Below are 6,729 nucleotides of genomic sequence, written 5' to 3'. Positions count from 1 at the left end.
ATGACACTCTAAAATGCAAGACAGACCCACCAGGAGTAAAAACAAACAATTATTTCACTCTCATAATATTTAGTGAAAACTTTAACCAATAAAATTCTTCGGACCGAAGGACCTTATTGGCCGACAGACCTGTCTGTTTGCTGCATGGACATGCAGGTTTTCCGTCTGCTTCTTGTGTCGCATTCGGGCCCGCATCATCAAGGCGCGTCCTCAACTAGAGGGTTTGTTTTGATTCCACGGCAGACAGTAGCGAGTAGCGACCGTAGCTTATCGGTGCTTCTGAATCCGAATCCATTGCTTTGGTAAACAAAAACTCACGTGCGTGCGCGGAGGCAGTAGGTTGTAAGTCTGCTTGTACATAAAGTTTCTTCAAAAAAATAAAAACACCGGGATGGTTGTAAGTCTGCTTGTGTAAATAAAGTTTCTTAAATAAAACACCGCGGATGGGAACGAGGGGTTGGGGCATTGGAGGAAGGCGGGATGATTTGAATGTGCTGTAATTCTCAAATGCAACAAAGGTAAGAGTCCCTTTAATCAGTGATCAGAATTCTTATGGATACATTTTCTGTCCCGACATGAAATTGATTCTCTGACAGATTGTTTTAACCGTTCGATCTCAGCTCACATGCAGAGATCATTTCCTGCAGAACTCCACAAGTCTCATTGTGCAGCGTGTCCAAAGTAATTGAATTGTTCTGCAGGCAGCGCTGCAGTGTTCTGCTTTAACACTTGCTACCACTACAGTGTTGTTCCATGTGAAACCAATTAGACTACATGTGATTAGGCCTTGTGCCTATTAGTAACTGGTAACACATATGAGTATTAGGTATAAGAAGCTGCTTTTAATCATAACAATAAATGTCACCACCGAGGCCTTCTCCTCCCCCCCCCCCCCTGCAGGCCCCTGGGGCCCCTGTTCCCGTGCAGGACGTGTCGTCCTCTACTGGCCAGAGCGTGAATTACAGTTGACCCTGCCGCCTGCAGCCGTCCTGGCAGGGAACAAAGAGGCAGCACTGTGCCAAAGAGGCGTAGCACTCCCTCTCTCTCTTCTCTTGGGGGGGGGGGGGGGGGGGGGAGGATAAAGGGGAGTGAGGAATAGGAGGCACGGTTTCTTGCGTGGCGTGGCGGGGGGGGGAGTATAGGTAGGGTTAAGGGGGCTCTGTCGTGCTCGAGCAATGCAGCTGTGCTCCCGCGGTCGACTCCCACCTAGAGCAGCAAACCGTTTCAGTGCGTGCGTGTGGGCGGGGTGGGGTGGGGTGGGGAGGGGAGGGGGCGAGGGGGGAGTGTTGGCACAGAGGGGTGGGCTGGTAAGACATCTGTCATCCTATCATCAGTGCTGTCACATCACAGGACAAATGGGCTGTGGGGTTTTTTTTTTTTTTTACCGCCCCCCAAAAAACAAGGGATGGCAAAAGGTGTCAGCTGGCAGGTTATCTCTTACTGCCCGGGCCACTGTGCACCCCCCCCCCCCCCATCGAGGGGCAAAAGGGGGAGAAACGGACGGAAGTGATAGAAACCTGACAAATCAACCAAGAGAGAGTCAGAATCAGCCCAGCATCGTTGGGGCCGTTCTGCACGTGAACATCCTTGGCAGAGGCCCAGCGCCACGTTGAAGGGGTCTGGAGAGTGGCACATTTAATTTCCCGCCATCATGCACCCCCCCCCCCCCCCCCCCCCATCTCCTCCCCTTCCTGTCATTATGGAGGCAAGGTCCTCCATAATGACACCTTGACTGTGAGGAACTTCATCCACTCGCTGCACTATCTCTCCGGCGCCCGGTGTGACAAGACGGCCGGCTTTTGTTGCCGGGAGAATGGAAGAAGAGCTTTGAACCGGGCGGTCTGACAGCGTGTGTAGGGGGGGGGTGAGGGGGGGGGGGGGGTTGAGAGCGTTCCAGGTGTAAATGTAAATTATTGTTACCTGCAACATTTAACCCAGCACCTACACACCACCCTCCCAATCTAACACCACCAGCAGCCCTGGTTTACTGGGGACACTGGGCTCCTCTTGAAGGAGGCCTGGGCAGCAGTAGCAGAGGTGGTGATGGGGGGGGGGGACAATTCTGACATCATGTTGCCCTCTTCTGGCCGATGTTTGCAACTGCAGCTCACTGTCCCCTCAGAACTCGGTCCGTCTCCCCAACAGCAGTAAAGTGATGAGAGAGGCTGTTAAAAAAAAATGTGCAATGGTACATTTAACTACTTTTCTCCTCCTGATTAGTTTGACACATAGGAGTTGAGCTCACCTTGGCTGACTACAGGTCCAGGTGGTGGCTCAGGTCTCTTTATCTATAAAGATGGTACTAAAAGTGTAACGCATAGATTTCAATTTCAGATTTTCATTCATCTCCTTCCTCTCTCTCACACCTCTACCGTTATTTTTGTTCAGATGCTTTTCTTTCATTGTGTTGAAGCAGGTTAAAACATCTCTTCAGAAGAGAAAGGTAGCATTAGAAAACAGTTGGAGTACAACGCAGACAATATAAGCAACAATGAACAACTGCCACATGCTCCTAAAGAGGATAAGAGATATCTAGTAAAGATCCATGGGTAGGTATGTACGCGCGTCCAAAGCTTATCTAAAATCAGGCATAAAATAATTGTATTTTCGAGAAATCAAAGTGATTTTTTCCTGATCGTCACTTAAATTAACCAAAACAAATCTCAAGTCACTTCGTACATTGTTCCAGGTGAAAGGAGCTCAAATGTATTAGCTAATTACAGCCTATGGGTTTAAATTGTATTGTTAAGCTTCATCTTTGTGACAGTCATGTGAGACGTATCACTCATTTCTGCAAAGGCCTAACCTCGACATGTTGACATGGTGACAAAGCCCCTCCACAGGGAGTAAAACAGTAGTAGTATTTTAATTTGGCTTATATCAATTATTTTTTTAGCCATGATCGTTGATTGTTATTATTGTATTGTTATTGTAACAGGTACTTAAACATATGAAAAAAGTGAACCCCTAAAAAAAAATATTCAAACCTTTATCATGCACATGATTCTTTATTTTCTTTAACTGTGTTTTACTTTCCTTCTGATGTCGGGACATTTTTCCTGATAATACTGTTTAGGATGGAGGCCTTTTTGTTATTTCTGCATGAGCTGGTACATCTATGAACATACATGGTCTCATAGCTGTGGCACATTACGGACAGTTTTGTAAAATCTACAGAATCTTAAAAAAAACTGTGAGGAGATATTTCATTCAGATCATATTCATCTGATAAAGATAAATTGCAGGGATCCTCCATTTTAGATTGCGATATATATATTTTTTTGTGTATTTCATTGTTGAATGAACCTAAAGGTTGAATCCAATCACCAAGTCTAATCTTAGCATCAGAGGGCTTTGTTGTGTTTACTTACATGGACTGTAAGTATGACTGTGGATTGAGACTTGTTTTCTGCCGCTGATCTTATATTGCCACTCCACGCGCAGAGCTGAGCACACTGGCAGCGCCTGTCGCCAGGCAGAGCTCCAAGCCATTTCCCTTAGCTGCATCTCCACTGAATCAATAGCTCTCTCGCAGCATATCATTAGACATAAGTATTATAATTACTTGTGTTATTAATTTTGCCTTAATACCAGGGATAATATGATATGTAATTCCACCCTGTTGAGGCAAAGGAAAATTAGATAATCACAAATGCATTTCTTATGAAAATCAATATTGAAATGGATATTCCAATAATGCCGAACCACTGCCCCCCTGTTTTTTTTTTCCCTCATGCATATCAACCAATCATTTTCTGCATTCATCTGGAAAAAAAATATATAAATATGTCCGACATATTTCACACAGGCGCCCCTGTACGAGGCAAAACAATATGGATTTGTGTTGCCTTGCAAACAATTTTAATAAAAAGCTATTGATCGGGGATCGAGTGGTTAGCCAGTGGGCGCAGAGCATCAGACCCCAGTGGGTCCAGATCGTTAATGTCCTCAACTGCTGGCTTCACTGGTGCAAATTTGTTCAATAAGGGTCTGGCACTCGTGCTTCAGGCTTTGATTTGATACAGCACGTCAAGCTGTTTGTGGCTGTTCCACAGGCCACATTCATGAGACACATTTGTTTAAAGCACATGTTTTTTATTCTTTGTGACTATTACAATAAATTAAAAATCTCAAAGAACAATAGAACAGTGTCAGTGCCTGTGCTTTCACATTAATGAATTTCAGCACGCATTATTAGTTTTACTCTGACTGAGCACTCATGGCAAACATCACCTGGAGACCAAGCAGGTCTCGTCAGAGGAATGTGCATAGTAATAAAGGCAATACACACACACACACACACACACACACAAACACACACACACACACAGACACACACACACGCACTGTAAGACATGTCATCAACAGACATCCTTCTGACAGAAAAAAGTGCAAAACACATTCTCCCATCCTCCGTCAAATCTGAAGGAAAATTTGTGCAGCCACAGTATCTACATCCCGGCAGAAACACACTTGCGTATACTTTCTTGAGCAGGTATCAAAGCCTTGGTGCAGCGCTACAGTTTTAATTACCAGGTACTTTCCTTGTGCTTATGATTTCAATTTCTCCCCGCAAAGCTGGTAATGATATTCAAAATGCCTGCTGGCAACTGCGACTGCTTACTCTCCCCTGTCTTTCCTTCCCACCATAATGTGAATACCTGAGTTTATAGGCTTATTTGTCCTCCAGTCACTTTGTAAAATCTTTATTCTGCCGAACATATCTTTTTTTTTTTTTTATGTGAGCCTCGGTGGAAGGAATGGCAATAAAGATGTTGAGGGAGGTGGGGGGGATCAATGCAGAATGTATTAGCCTGCACTACTGAGACCGACTTCAATAATAAAAGAATTGATCCTTTAAAGTGAAGCTTATTCTGGGCATGGTAAAGGAGGATGGTCCATTCCAATACTGCCCAGGCCAGATGGAGAATCACAGCAGGCTACCCCCCAACAACACACACACACACACTCAAGTTCACATTAGATTCAGTCACACAATTATTGAGGGATTCTTGTTGGACTGCATGCATTATGGAGGAGCATGTCCAATAATAACACAGCATATGGCATAACATATTCAATTGGCACATCTTAAGCTTTTTTCAAGCTCTAAAGGAGGTGAGAAAAAGAGAAAGAAAAGATGTGAGAAGAGAAGAGAATAAAGTTTAATGAGAGCACATTTCTAGATGTGTCTTGTATCTGGTATTACTAGAGGACATGTTGGTTTACTGCTATTTACTTTATTTAGGCAATTCTGAGAATCAGTGTTTGCCACCAAAGATTCCGTGGGCCGCCGTGTCATTTGATTTTCATCCAATCTGCTTTTAAACTTTGTGTTTTCACAACAGGAGGTGCGAACATTTCCCAGCTTCCATTAGTCATCATCGGACACATCAGATCCCGGCACCGTCTCCTCACACAGCCGTCGGTATAGCAAAGCGCCCCGCAGTAATCAAGCGCTAGGGTTGTGAGATATAACAAGCACACTTCACAGTGTGCCTAACAAGCACACTTCACACACTAATCAGCTTGAGTGGACAAGTATTGCATCCACATCCCTGTGTTTAGTTTGTGCCTCGTGGATATGAGCCCTGGCTTAGAAATTATCTAGATAGTATCAATAGATCAGGTTATCAGAGACTCAGCCAAAAGGGATGAGTACGTCGAGATATAGTGGGGAGGGATGAGTCCTGTGGTGCCTATTGATAACGTAAAGTGCTGAATGCAAAGTGAGGTACTGAAGTAATCATACTGGAAGCACACACACACACACACACACACACACACACACACACTTCTTTGTCAGCAAGTCCAATGCTAAATGCAATGATATCCCATAGGCCTCTGAGGCCTTATCTTTCCCTCCAAAGGTGTTGCCATTTCATAAATAGAGTTTTGTCAGTAAGTACAGATTGGGAAATAAACTTTATTACAAAATGTCACACACTGTTTTTTTTTCAACTGATGTACACAGTCAAAAACCCTCAAATTTGCTCAAAAAGTTGCATTAAATATCAGTTATTTAATCTGTAACAGCGTCAGACTACTGTGGTGTAATACTCGCACGGACACACACACACACACACACACACACACACACACACACACACACACACACACACACACACACACACACACACACACACACACACACACACACACACACACACACACACACACACACCGACACACACACACACACACACACACACACACACACACACTCACACACAATGATCCCCTCAGTACCACCAACGGGCTGCAGAACGGACACCCTCCTAAAACTCCCATAATCTCATGTCAGACATGCTGGATACGAGCCTATCAGTGAGGTCTGTAATCCACAGCTAAGACTTCACACACCACACTCCCACCTATCTGGACACACACGCAGAAAACACACACACACACACACACACACACACACACACACACACACACACACACACACACACACACCGACACACACACACACACATACTGTGGCGGTAAACACACTCTTAAACACATTTGGATAAAATAAATAGACAGTCTGTGGCTGCTGTAATCAATTTGTGTATCAGAGGTGATATAATGTATATAAAGGGAACATAAGCATATACATGGAAACACTGTCAAGTCAATGTGCGGGCTTAATAAAACGCTGCACTGTTTAAACTGACGCCAAATGCAGTCTGCTCATTAGTTGATGCGTTAAAATGTTTTCAAAAGAAGGTGAAATAGATCCTT

This window comes from Limanda limanda, chromosome 15, assembly GCF_963576545.1.
Source record: "Limanda limanda chromosome 15, fLimLim1.1, whole genome shotgun sequence".
Classification (NCBI taxonomy): domain Eukaryota; kingdom Metazoa; phylum Chordata; class Actinopteri; order Pleuronectiformes; family Pleuronectidae; genus Limanda; species Limanda limanda.
Note: the sequence above shows the minus strand (reverse complement) of the source record.